Source organism: Rissa tridactyla, chromosome 3, assembly GCF_028500815.1.
Source record: "Rissa tridactyla isolate bRisTri1 chromosome 3, bRisTri1.patW.cur.20221130, whole genome shotgun sequence".
Taxonomy (NCBI): domain Eukaryota; kingdom Metazoa; phylum Chordata; class Aves; order Charadriiformes; family Laridae; genus Rissa; species Rissa tridactyla.
In genome coordinates this window covers 5,856,727-5,870,627 of record NC_071468.1, presented here as the reverse complement: position 1 = coordinate 5,870,627, position 13,901 = coordinate 5,856,727, and the positions used below count along the sequence as shown (strand labels likewise).

The 13,901-nt window shown below is 42.0% G+C and overlaps 1 protein-coding gene across 3 annotated transcripts in view; it reads right to left on the bottom strand.

The window, feature by feature from the left end:
* The window catches only part of MACROD2 (mono-ADP ribosylhydrolase 2), an 891,460-nt gene that overhangs the window by 760,806 nt on the left and 116,753 nt on the right, over positions 1 to 13,901 (bottom strand). The gene's annotated exons all lie outside the window — the stretch shown is intronic.

Sequence of the window (13,901 nt, the reverse complement as noted above, 5' to 3'; positions counted from 1 at the left end):
AGTAGGAAATTGGTCTCCGCAAAAGCAATATATAACCCATCATTGAGCAAAATTACTCAATAGCCTTCCCTGCACCATTTACGGCACAAACACAGGGAAAAAATGGGCAGCAGGTATCAATTTCATATTCTCACATCAGGTTTATTGTTAATTCAAGCTTTTGGGGGCGTGCAGAAAGTATTTATTAATGTGTTTCTGCAACTGCATTTGGTGAAATTGTCAGTGTTTTCCATCCTCCCTTTTCAAATGATTCATGAAAGTGAGTGGGAATAAGCAGCCTGAATATACTGATTTTGAGCATCTGTGCAAAAGCAGCATATGCCTTAGACTTAGAATAAATACAGTATAGGAACTTGCCCTAACAAAATGCTATGACAAATACCAATCCAAATATTTACAGTCTTAATAGTTAGGCTTATTAACATTGTTTATACAATTGTGTACTGTGAAGCTAGCCATGTTCACTTTAAGGATGTGTCAGCAAAATTCATAGGCGCCTCCATTTTCAAGTGGTTTATAATTTAGTCAAGGAAATTAATTCTAGATTAAAATTAGCTAATTTACGATCCTATTTTTTTAAGCCCGAAAGCTTTTCAAATTTTAGGTATACCCAACCCATACCATGTAGGACCATAAGCGTAACCTATAATACCAGCTAAAAAGCAAATAGATACAAACGATCTAATTTGTGTATTGATCTATTACGCTGTTGGTTTTTTTAAATTTTTCCCATCATTGCTGAAACACTACTGTAATGCCTACCTACAGCACAGCACTTATGCAACACAACAGTTTTACCGAGCGTATTACCCACAAAAGTATAAAGGGAAAGTTTGTGAAGCGGTGTCCTCTTTCACGGCAGGTAAATTAAATATATATCAATTAAGTGCTTTGGGGTTCTCAAAAATTAGTATATTTCATTTCATTATCTAATAAATATCATGCCCCATGAAGCAGATGCTGAAACAGCGGTGCTTGTTCATGAGTAAACACGAGGGAGTACCAGTTCAAGATACTAAGATATTCTTGCGATTATTAAGGAATACAAAAGCAAAATTCCACGCTGCCTGTCAGACAGCCCGTTTTGCTTTTCACTTTTTAATACTCTGGCTGCGTCGCAGAATTCTACAGAACTGGTTAAAAAAGGTCTGTAGACTGCCAGCCTGACAAGAAAGCACGGCAAAAATTATGCAAAAGTGGGGACGTTATCAGTAAAGAATTCAGACGGTCTGTTGGTAGAGCACTTTCTGAAGCTATCACTGCTGCAGCTGTAGCCACCCTGGGGAAAAATATGTTAATGGCTCTAGAAAAGCACTAGAAAATCTCTACAAGGAGGAATTACAAAGCTAGAAAATTTGCTTCCATGGGGGCAAGCAGAGGAATGCAATCAATATATATATCCAACAGTGAGTTGAGAGTGATTTACCTGCAGCCATTAAAGCCCAGAACGTATGAGAACTCTTATCAAGCAGATTACTCATCTTGCAGAGAATGTCCAAAGCCGCTGAAGCCAGACAAATCACAAACTAGAGAGAACGGATTTGAATCGAGAGGACAGCTTGGAGGGTAATCATGCAACAGTTAATATTTAAGATACGCAGTAGATTCTTCATTTTACCTTGGAAGATCAGATGCTTTTTGAAGTGGTGCCTGTGACAGCTCTGATGCAAAAACATAATGTTGAGAGGTTATTTGGGCTCTGTTATACAGAAGGTCACGGTAAATGTCATAATGGCACACCAGGTTACCCTCATCCTCTGTGAACCTGACACAAAACATTTAAGAGTCAAAAAGCACTGGCTCTTAATAAACTATCCTTTGGAAATCACTATATTTTAAGTTTATTTAAGAAACAACGACAAACTAACAAGCTTGCCAACTTACTGTATGACCACACAGTGCTGAAGCTCGGCGGGGAAGGGGGGCATTACCAGGTGCCACGCTCCCATTACCCACCCAAGAACAAATACCTCCTCTGGAAGTCAAAAGAGACTCTTTGAAAAACTCCTAAACCCTCAACAGTTATTACTTTCTATACAAGTGAATCCCATCTGCAGTCATACATTTAAGTACTACTGAGTTGGCACAGAAATGGATAAAAGCCAGGAAATTCTAAGTTTAAGCTGACTCGCCATCCTTAGCACACGCTATTGTCCTTTATCCCTAAAATTTAATTAAAACCCAGTCCTGACCAGTTGTAATAAGTAGTACAGAAAACTGATTATTGGAATTGCTTTCCTCCAACGGTCTATTGTGCTACACTTCCTCTCTGCAAAACACAAAAGACTCTATGTACATTTTTCTTTCTCTGTGAAAAGAGGGCTGGGGGAAAAAAAAAAATCCGGTCTGAACTTTTATTTAGTTGCCAATTGTGCTGCGGAATGAAACTAAGCATTTTCTTTTAAAAGCTGATTCAAATTCAGTACTTAATCATGCCGTAGCGGAGCAAGAGCAGCAGCAAATTATGTTACAATTACATTAGAAATTCTTTTACAAGATTTTGTTTTCAGTCACTTCTAATCTTTCAATAGCTGCCATTTCCAGGGTTGCTGTTTTCCTAACAACATTTTTGCCTGAAACTAGCTGCTCTGATCGGAAACATTTGGAACGTAAGGAAAATATGTATGTGCACATGTGTGCGGAGCACAGACAGGGAGGAACGCAGTCACACTCGATCAACAAAAAAAGTTCTAGAAGCCGTAAAATATTTCCTTTATTCTTCTAAATGTGGTGGTTTGCCCTTATTCTAGCAGCTTATTTGCTCCTGTACGCCTAACCAATGCGCTTTCTGTGCTGCAGAGCGGTGCAATACACTATTATGAAGTAATTGTTTTAAAATTTAAAAAGGGGTATTCTATTAACTCCATTTGAAATTAGAGACCCAAAACACAGGCCTCAAGTACCTACATTAAAGGAGAGGCACCACTAACTACGCGGATGACTCAGCCATCCAGCAGAGGTAAAGGAGCCGGTAGGCAACAGGACACACAAATTGACAGCACAGGTTTTAAAAGTCCTCTTTGTCAGCAGCGTTCTCCCTCTTCGCCCAGAAAAAGTCAGATGATTTGAAGATATCAAATAACGCCTGTTTCCTAAACACCACGCTAATGCCTGCATGTACAACACCCACTTTTGAAACAACCTCGAAAAGGCTTAGCTCAGTCTGCAAACCCAAAAGCTTTAAAGGAACCTTAATTTGCAATTTCAAAAAGATGCCTGTAATCCAGGCAACGTATTCCCGCCACGAGATGAAATAAAAAAAAAAAAAAAAAAATGTAAATCTGCCTACGGTATTAAAGGATATCCAGCAGAATTAGAAAGTTTTCAGGTAAAAACTGTTAAACTTGTGTAGCTTCAAAGAGGAAAGGTACAATCCTTCGCAGGCCAGCAACAGGTCAGTGCCTGTTACAGCGATGCCTCATCATTATTCTTGTAAATGACTTACGGTTTGGCTGCCTTCATTCTCATCTACCTCTGCTTTTTGCCGCAAACACAACACAGCAACGTGTTTGCTCGCTGAAATGAGAATGCAAAACCATCCCATATCCTCCCAGCTCTCTGGCCCAGCGTGTATGAATGTGCTTCTCTGGTGTACAGTCTTCTACAGAGTGGGATCTCAGAGCCAAGGACAAACTGCCAGCTCCTTGCCTTTCTCCACAGCACTCCCGGGTTTACAGTCACGGTTTTCCAGGAGTTGCTCCAAAAGCGACTAATGGTCAACGCTAACAACTCCTCTTCGTCTCTAAGAGGGAAAAGAACCCAAAACACCCTTGGACGAGAAGGTCCAAAGTTTCATAGCTGGCTACATGGGATTAAGGAACTGTACTGTCCTTGGTGGCTACCAAGCAGCATCCCCCACTGCTCAGGTGACCACCAGAATCGACGCTGCACATTCCGTCAATACTTTCAAGAGACTGTTTCTACTCAAAATCATAAGTAACATAAGCACCACATTGCGAGAGAGCAAAGGGTTGCTAGTCATGACAAAATGAACAGCTGCCACACAATTTGACGAGAGTGCCAGTTTCCATGCCAATACCACAATCCCTTCGAGAAGGCATTTTGCCAACATACTAAAATCCTTAGGACCATCAGGAAAACAACAAAGTAATTCCACAGTGACAGCCCCAGCACGTTGTGGTCTGCATCGTTTTAAAAAATATAGTAGACATAGCATTACAGGTTACAGAAGAACCAAGTATTTTTTAGTTTCAGAAATGAAACAGCAAGGAAGAAAACTGTTTTTGTAGTAATATGACAGGCGACATAAACCATAAGAAAGTTGATAGCTGCATATGCCAAACTCGCACCGTTTACTAAGAACAAGTTTATACGAGAGCTTTAAGGCAGAAGTTCACAGATGCAGCGCTGAAGTCAGCGTTGCATGGTGATGGTGGGTGGAAGACCACAGCTAACGAGCAGGCAGCAGGGCTTTGCAGTTGTTTTGCAGGCAGTACAGAACGGTGAAGTAAATAAACAAATAAGTGAAAGTGAGCCAGCAGCGATTTGTGACGTGCACTGTCACTGGCTGTCATTCAGCGCTGGATCATCTGCTCTTCCAGCTGATGTATTCTACTTGAAACTGCTCCACGCACACACATGCACAGAGAGTTTCCACTAAATCTGCGGGTACTAAGCAGAGCTCCTATCGAGGCTTAAAACCTGACTTTTCGTCTTTCTGAAAAGCAAACCTGCAGTACTGTTAGAGCCGACCACGAAAAGCAACTTCAGCTCCAGAGCGCAGCGTTGCCTGACCCGACCTCCAAGCCGCAGGGAAAGAGGATGCTCCCGCTCCCTTTTTGCAGCGGCGCAGGCACCAGCACTTGTCTAGCTCCATCATGAGCTGGATGGAAAAGCAGCACCATATTTTATTTTTGGAGGGAAGTGTGATTTTCTGGCAGCTGAGCCGACTAAAGGACTGGCCAAACACAAGTGCTTGATGCAAAAGCGGAGACGGAACTGCCCTCTGTGGTAGCAGCCAGCCATTCAAACAGCCCAGCTGTATTGTTAAAACCCATTTTTAGATGCTCTTGCCCGGAGTACCACGGAACTGAACTCAGTAACCTGAATCCCTTCTGTTATATGCTTTTAGGCTTCACTGTGTGCAAGGGTACAGCGCTGACCCAGCACAGGCCTGAAATGATTGTGGTTGAACAATCCATAGCAATCATGACTTGTTTGCTAAAGGATTTACAATTGCAATCAGAGCCTCTTGACGTCCCCCGGGAAAAATGATCAAGAAGAAACGAAATAGGCTTTGTTATATCCACGAACAATAACGTAAAATAACACAAACTGGAAATAAAGACAAATGCTAGGCAAGCTAACAACAAATAGAGTTTTCATTTCTCATTGGGGTTATTTTTAGATGTGTTCATATTTAAATACGAAGGTAATTTCCCAGTGCAGCTGTTAACAGCTCTTCCTGAGCTTCTCTTGGAGTTTGGGTGTTGCATCTGCTGGCATTTGCAAGGCAAACTTCTGGTTTTAGTGCTTGGAAACTACAAAAGCAAATGTTTCAAGCGTTACTTCCCAAAATCATGCTTTGTATCTCAGGGGAAACTACGGTTACTTTATTTGTAAAAGGTTTGAAGTTTTATATATAAAACTACGCTGCTGTTCTAACAAGCATCTTGCATGTTTTTTACTCTATCGAAAGACATACTGAGATGCGTATCAGGTGAACAACAACTACAAATAATGTGCTAGTTCAGGCACTGCTGGTGGCTTTAGAAATGCGTGATTTTAAAGAACCATTGCTAAGGTCAAGAACTACTCCAGTTTTAATTAGGGGACTTGCTCTATTTCTCTCATTCAAGTGAAGATTATTTTTTTTGGTCAATAAGTGGAAATTAAATATTTCTCACACATGCTACTGTATCTGAAAGCCTGCTTATCTAGAAATAGATAAATTATCGCTTTAATGAGGACCACAAACAGACCGTATTTGATTCAGATCACAGGTCCAACCAGCCCTGTCATGCCACCAACTAGTTTTTGCTTTCATAGCAACGTGCAAAACTGAGTTTTACACCTACAAGCTTTGCCATAACACCTGAAAATTAGAAATTGATTTATATTCTGGTTTTACAACCTGTCTAGACTACCAAGCAAAGAAATGAAAAGCCAAAAGCGTATATCACTGATCTCTCTATTCCATGGCATCACTTATACTGCAACGACTGTACTACAGGCCTTTCGCTTTACCTGCTGGGCTGGCAGACCTAAGCCTGCCTTTGACCTTCAGCTCCTCTCCAAAGGGAATGAAGATGAAGCCTCTGGAATTGATGCCACAAGCCTTTGGTGCAGACTTGTGGCTTCTAGGGTGGAGAAGCAGGTGCGAGAGTGACTGTGAAGCAGCTTTGAAAATCTTTTTCCCCATCAATGAATTTGATACAAAGCTACTATAGCGTAGACCACTCTTAGGGGAGAGAAAAACATGCTCAACGATGGATGTGAAAGACAGGAGTTTGTTTTTCTCACTTTTACAGTGAGAGGAAAACCAAGGAACTCAAAGAAAATACAAGACCTTGATGAAAGTGTTCGTCTGATGCACAGCTGCCATACCTCAAAATTTCCATCCTGCCTTCTGCAATCTCCTACTTCTCTGAACCATCCAGAGTCGGAAAGACTCTGTTCTTCAGTTACAAGGCCACTGTTGTCACCTTCTCAGACAAGACGTCTCTCTTATGCTGCACATCATGCACGGCCACATCCATCCTAAGCTCAGACAAAATGCTTTTGTTTTCCTGAGTTGCAGAGCTGAAGGCCTCCTTATGGGTTTCTACAGGTTGCTTCTCTTCAGGATTCCCAACATTTCCCCCAAGGCCTTGGGATTGGCAGAAGCAATTAGTGCGTGTTCACAAAAGGCCAAAGAACAAAAACTTTGAGGAAGGAGATTAAAGATGGATTAAGGAAGAGGAAAAAAAAAAAAAAAGTAAACCACTGCTCCAGATACTAAGCTTCAAATGGCTTTCAGATCCCGTTTCCCATGAAACTTCAGTCTTTTACCACTTCAAGAAACTTCATCCTCAGTAGCAGCAAGGCATACCAACCAAATAATGCGTGCCCATCACCTGTGCAAAGTAATTCCCAGGTCTCAGGCCTTCTCCTCACTTCCATGCTTACCAGCAAGCTCTGGGCAGACACCCAGCAGGGGAGAGCTTCTCTCCACTCATCAGTGTTCCCAGTCATTCTCTCCAGGTGTTGCAACTGGGACACGGGTGAAAACTGAAGAGGGATCGCTCCAGGAATACCCGGGAAACCCTCCAACATGAATATGCTTCTGAGACTCGAAGGAAACAGTATTCCCCCACTGAGCAAGCCAACACTTTAGAAATGAGATCTCCTTTACATTCCAGGTAAATTCTAGACAAAATGTCACTGGTAAAAAGTAAAATCAGTATTAATAACGTATACCTAGGAAAAGCAAATGTGAAAGAAGACGCATATGCCTCACAACTACTTTTTTTTTTTTTCCTGTTTAGCTTCAAGGAGCTTTCCACAGCCAGCAGACGCTGAAGACAAGCCAGCTTCCACACTGATTCACACAGATGGTGCTGGTGGAGTTGATTCTCGTACAAGAGCGGCTTGTCTTCTCAACTGAGATAAAGTTTCTGCATATATATCCTTCTTCTGAGTCAGAATCTCATCAAATGTAACTATACTCCTCATGGCCAGGGAAATTTCAAAATTCCTGTTAACTCATTTTTAATCGCCGTATCAACTTGTAACTTTCTGCCAACGGCATTAACTGCTGTCGTGCAAAGCCATTTCTGGAACGCCCTCTCTTGCCGAATAGACAAAGACAGAATAATCACCCCTACTTACGACTAAACAAATCTGTTCAGACAATGTAAACTTAGCCCTTCCTTTTGAGTTATTCATATATTCCACACTGGCACATAGCCTTTCATAATTCCAAACCCAGGTATTACACAAGCAAATCAGCAAATGCACAGACTCCAGCTTATTGCTAGATGTTAACACAGACTAGACACAAACAAGGCAAACAACTAGGGTGGTGCATATTTGGCCAAAATAGCATGCGAATGCTTTGATTTGATTTGCATGCGAAGCGGGGGGTGTACATTTTTTTAGAGATAACAGATCACCACCTAAAGCCTTCACCAGCACTACATCCACGCAATTAGTTTAAGTTTACAAAGAATGCTAAATATTCAAATCAGGTAACTAATACATTATAGATCTGCACAGAACTTGGCCACTGTAATTTTACATGATTACATGATCTACGTGAAACTGCTCACCTAATTTGGAACCAGTAGGAGAAGGAAAGAAAAGAGGAAACTCTTTAACACATAAAGGGGGCCAAAGGAGAAGGACAAAGAGGGAGAGAAGAGAGTTCAGAAGAAGCAGCTTCTCGTGGCAGAAGATCAATGCATAAAGAGCTGGAATGTAAAGGCTGCCGTGTGGGTTTGATGTGCAGAAGAACAGCTATTGGGCCTTGCAGGAGGAGGAGAGGAGATGGGTAAGAGGCAGGGCGTACGCAGAAAGCCTGGCAGAGAGAAGCTGACAACGGCGAGAGGAGAGAGAGGCGGCGAAAACTCTGGGGCTGTCAGGAAGTAAAACAAAACAAAGAGAAAGGACCAGGAGAAGAACCATTTTGGGGGCCTGAAAATAAACTTGTGAGAAAGAATGTGAATTTCAAGCTTTCAGTATATAGCTATGAAGAACTGAGATTTATGAAAACTGCATGTAGAAATATGACTGTTCTTTTAGCTACAGGCATTGTTTAAACTTCTACCTCCGAAGAGGGGAAATTCCACCATAAAAAACATCACCAGGGGAACGTTAACTCCTCCGTGAAAATATTTCTTTGTCTGAGAGAATCTCATTTTGAGTCAAGAGATTTAATGTGAGAACTGGTCTTAATTTTGTAAAGTGAAGTCACACTCAGTCAAATAACCCTCACATCTAGATAACTAACATTTCAAGATAGCTTGTGATCTAAGTGCACTTACAATAACTTTTTCATATTTTGGTATTTAATTCCCAGCATTTTTCATCCCAAAAGTCTCCTGAAAACTGCCAAATTCCTCAAGTAATGGAGAAAGCAGATTTAACCTTCAAATGGATATACACCCGCTAGACCCAAAGAATCCAACAAAAAAACATGACTTTTCACAGAACGTATACCTGCTTGGTACCTAAAGGGTCAACAGAAGGAGCAGCAAAGAGTTCCCAAACACCAACAGGCAAAACAGGACCAGGGACACGGACAGAAAGGAGCCAACCATCGCAAGTCCCTCCTTAGCAAGCCACAAATCACCACTGCCTTCCATATCTCTCTGTTCTTGAAGGCTACCTTTGGGCAGCGGGCACATAAGCAGGTATTAAAGCTCCGAGAAGAAGAGTCCAAGACCAAAACGGCATTAGAATTTTTAATTTTTTTTTGCCATTTCAGGACATTTAAATTTTATTTTATTTTATTTAGTATTTTTCTACTGTATATAGAGGCAGGCGTAAAAATGCATTTACTGCTTTGTTCAGCTCAGTATAGGCTGCATCCATAAAAAAACTTGAATCTGCTAATACAAGAGCTGCCCTCAGGGAAGAACAGCGGTTTTGTCCTCTACAGGATTCTTTCTCACACATACTAGACGTTGGTAACAATCCCTAAGTTTTCAAGGTTGTCTTCAGGAAACGCTATTTTCCCTTCCTTTAACACACTTTCAAGCCACATCAAGCGTACGGAAAGTCTGTCGCTCACTTGGTCAAGCCTGCAATCAAAAACTCCATATTCTTCACAGCTGTGAAGGAGTTAGTTCTGTTTCTCCTAAAAACTTTGCCGTGGTGGCTTCATGGCTTGAGAACTAACAAACAGAGGAAATTACTTTCTAAGTACAAAAAGCAATTGGCCTTAAGCATTAGGAGCAAACTTTCTTGGTATGGACTTCACCCAGTCAGCTCACTTTATCCATTTCTGTATGTTCTGTAAATAAAAAAAGATAAATACCTTACTCATAGCCTTTGCAATTTCAAGTACCCCATTAAGTTACTTAATTTTGCTATCAATAGCACATGATCTGATAAGCAAAACTGTTTATTTGCCTTAGGAAAAATAGAGACATGGTTGCATCAGGGGTGTTTCTGAGTTGACAGATCTTTTCCCTGGGGCTGTTTAGGAAAGTTGGAAAGAAGAACAGGAAGACAGCATGGAGAGAAGGGAGAGGAATGGCCGAAAACACAGGTGCAGCGGTCTAATCTCCCAGCCCTTACAGACAGGACAAAAGAATAATCACTATTACAACTATTACCTCTCAAACATTCCTCTGTCAGGGGAAAATAAGCAGCACTCTTGAGCCCACGTAATTTTAAGCAAGTATTTAGTTTTAGACTCTTCATACCTTTTCAGCTGTAGCGTGGACTGTGTCGTGCGTGATTACATTCTCATTTTTGTTACATTTGATACAGAGCTGCCGCACTAACTTTGACAAGGTACTCTACGTACATGCACAATGCTGAAAGCTGAATTTGACAGGCATTTATTTTTGACGGAACGTATCCAAAATTGGATTCTAATGTTGAAATGGTTCAGATCATTGAGAGATTAAACTCTAATACAGACTGCAATACATATTTGCTGAGAAACTGTACTTAAGTCAATATCAGAAAACCTTAGAGGACATGTATCATGCAAAAGTTCATATATTATAGTGTTTTCTTTTCTTAGGTGTCTCTACAAATCAACCAATGCCTAGCTTGGATTTGGGACAGCCTGCTTTGAAAAATCAATATAATCTGATAAAAGCCTGAAGCTGAAAACCACTAACGTTCATTTCACGGTATTTCATTGAATATCAAACCTATTACTCTCAGCTTTATCTAAAAGAAATCTGTCCTTGGGAAGCTCAAAGAAGCAATGGTTCAGTTTCAATGCTTGAAGACAGCTCTCTCTCCTCTGCACTGAGGATGAGTGATCTCAGATTCAATTTCACTTCCCAGTCAATGTGTTTGGTTTCTTAACATTTCATAAATGTCCTGCCCAGAAACGTTTATGACTGGAACCTGATTTACAGCAGGACAAAGTAGATCCAAACAGCCTGTTCAAGTCATAGCGAGAGTCATTCAGGTCAACCTTTGGCTGAGGGAGTTCCCAGAACTGGGATTCTTATCATACCGTCAGGGTGCTCGGGGAAAAAAAAAAAACCCAAGCATCATCATCATCATGTTGACCTCATAGCACTTTGCAAGCTTATGTTATGAACTTGCATTAAAACTCTTTAGAACACATTATGTAATGTAGGTACTCTGAATTTCCCATCTACCACCTTTTAAACTCTCTCAGCCTGTTAAAGGTTAACAAGATTGCCATATCTTCGAAAGGTAATTTCCCTATAGGTCTGATGAGAACTTTAATCTCCGTGTCACGAGCGTTAATTACTTTTATAAACAAAATACAGGTAAAAGACTATTTTAACTTAGAAATTCAATTAAAATATCTCATTATATTCTTAAGACTTGATAAATCTGTGTTACATATGTGTATTTTTATTCCCCACATACGAGTAACTCCATCCGTATTAACAGAGGTCTTCCGTTCTCTGGAATTCAAAAGGCCTTGAACTGCTACATTTTAAGAAAGTGGAGAACATGGTCCAGTTCTCAATAAACAAGATTTCCGTGGAGAGTATTTTAAAGGCTACCCATGTTCTTAAAAAGTATATTTAAGGACTTTTCAAAAAAAGAATGCAGTCAGAGATCTGCTTGCAACAGCACATTAAAGACCCTTCAGTACTCCAGCGCAGCTGTGACCTGGTAAAATCTAATTATTTCTCACATGCCCATTGAAATTCTCCAGGAATATTTACTGTAATTTCTAACTGGTGCCACAAGCACTGGGCCAGCCTTGGAATACAACTGAAAGATAACTGAATGCATACCATATACATCTTTTATGAATATCCCACAGATATACGTTAAGGCTTAGCGACATGGCACAGCAACAAAAAACTGGAATCTGTTAACTCATACAACTAGGTCAGGCAGAAGAAATACCAAATACGCCACGTTTTTGAAAAACGCTACTATAACCTGAACAGAACCTCAGTTACAAAAAAATTCTACAGGATATTCACTGCGTCTCAAAAGGCTTTCTGCATTACGATAGCCCACTGTTCTGTCCCACATGAGAGACACAGACACACTGTAACACCAAGCATACCTATATTTGTATAGTGCATGTACATACGTATCCATACAGCCATGCAAATAACATGTTATGCATACATTAAGATGTATATGTAATACAGTGGTATATACTGAACTGATCGGGGCACAGCTCACTCTACCAGGACTATCAGTACAGACAATCGTACCTTAATTTAAAGTGAATTTTTTATTAGGTTTTACTCTCCTCAGAGAAAGACTAGAATTGAAGCGATAAGAGAGAAAAAAATCCTTTTCCCTCGTTGTCAAGGAAAATCAATCTAGGATTTTTTTTAATTAGTTGAATAAATACAGCATGTATATAACATTTCAAACATCTAAATACCCAATACATCAAGCACCGTTCAAAAATCTATTAAAATTCCTCTCCAGAAAGGATGAGGTTTGACACTTTCTAGTTTGTCTATTTGCTTTTGCCAAAAAGTAAACAAAGGGAATTTAAGTATTCAAACTTTATGCAGAAAATGCAACTCTCTGGTGGTTTCTGTAGGCCTTAAAGAAATCAAGCTCTCTTTAGGCTTAATGAAGCTTGGCCTTGCTGCCTTCTGATACCAGCAAAAAGTGCTACCGCAGGACAACTGGAGCCAGCAGAGATGGTTTTCGGGAGCCTGCCTTGCCCTGGACGTCAGCTCCTTGTGGAGATGGCCAAGATCACCTGCACGCTGCTAACAAGAACAGGATACTGGTGGAGGCAGCAGCTGTCTGCCTTGAAAGAAACCCCCATTTCAATGGAAAATTAAAGAAAAAACAACAGCGGACATATCAACTGCATCTGCCAAATCCAATGCTACTTGAGTAAGTTAGTAAGTTATGAGTAAAAGCAAACCAGGTTTTATGAAAAAACATCCAGGGAACATATCTTCTAGCGCATCCTGTAACTACTGTAAATTTTTGGTTTTGTTGAAAAGAGTAGAAAGTTTGTTTTCCAACAAAAAATCCCTGAGGCCTCACTTGTCCTCCATCTCAGTCTCGCTGGGCACCATAAGGCACCTCCAAGCGAGTACCGTCCCGGGTGCAGCACGAAAACCAAGCAGCCCTTATCGACTGGCTGACTTTAAACAGCATTAAGTGCTAACACCTCGAGAAAACCTCGAAACCCCTGGAAGCGGCCGCCCGCGATGCCTCAGGTGAGGCGCCACGGCTCGGCCCTTGCTTTTGGGGAACGATGCTCACCGACGTTCACACGCGATGCCTGAGGAAAGCGACAGCGATTTATGAGTATTTTCCTTTTAAAAGCGCTTGTGCCACTCGCAACCATCCCCAACCTTTGGGCCAAAACCACGGGGAAGGCGGTGGTGGCCGGCCTTAACTTCCCAGCGCCGTTGTCTGTCCCCTCAGGAGCCCGACCGACATTGGCGAACCCGGAACGGTGGCTCGGGGTTGAACCGAAGGGACCGGAGGGCACCCATCTCCCTTCCCCACACCGCGACCACCGCCGTTCCGCCGGAAAAAAAGGGGGAAAATACTAAAAAAACAGCCGAAGGCGGCGCGCGCGCGCACACACACACCCCCCGGCTCCACACAGGGATGAGGCGCCGCCGCCCCTCCCCCGCGCCGCCCGGGCCATGGCGCCGCCTGCTGCGCCCCCTAGCGGCGCCGCCGGGCGCCCCCTCCGCGCCGCGCCACGCCCCCTTCCCGCCTCGCCCCGCCCCCCTGGCGGTGACGTCGGGCCCCGCCCCCGCGGGCTCGCCGCTGCCGCCGCGACTTGA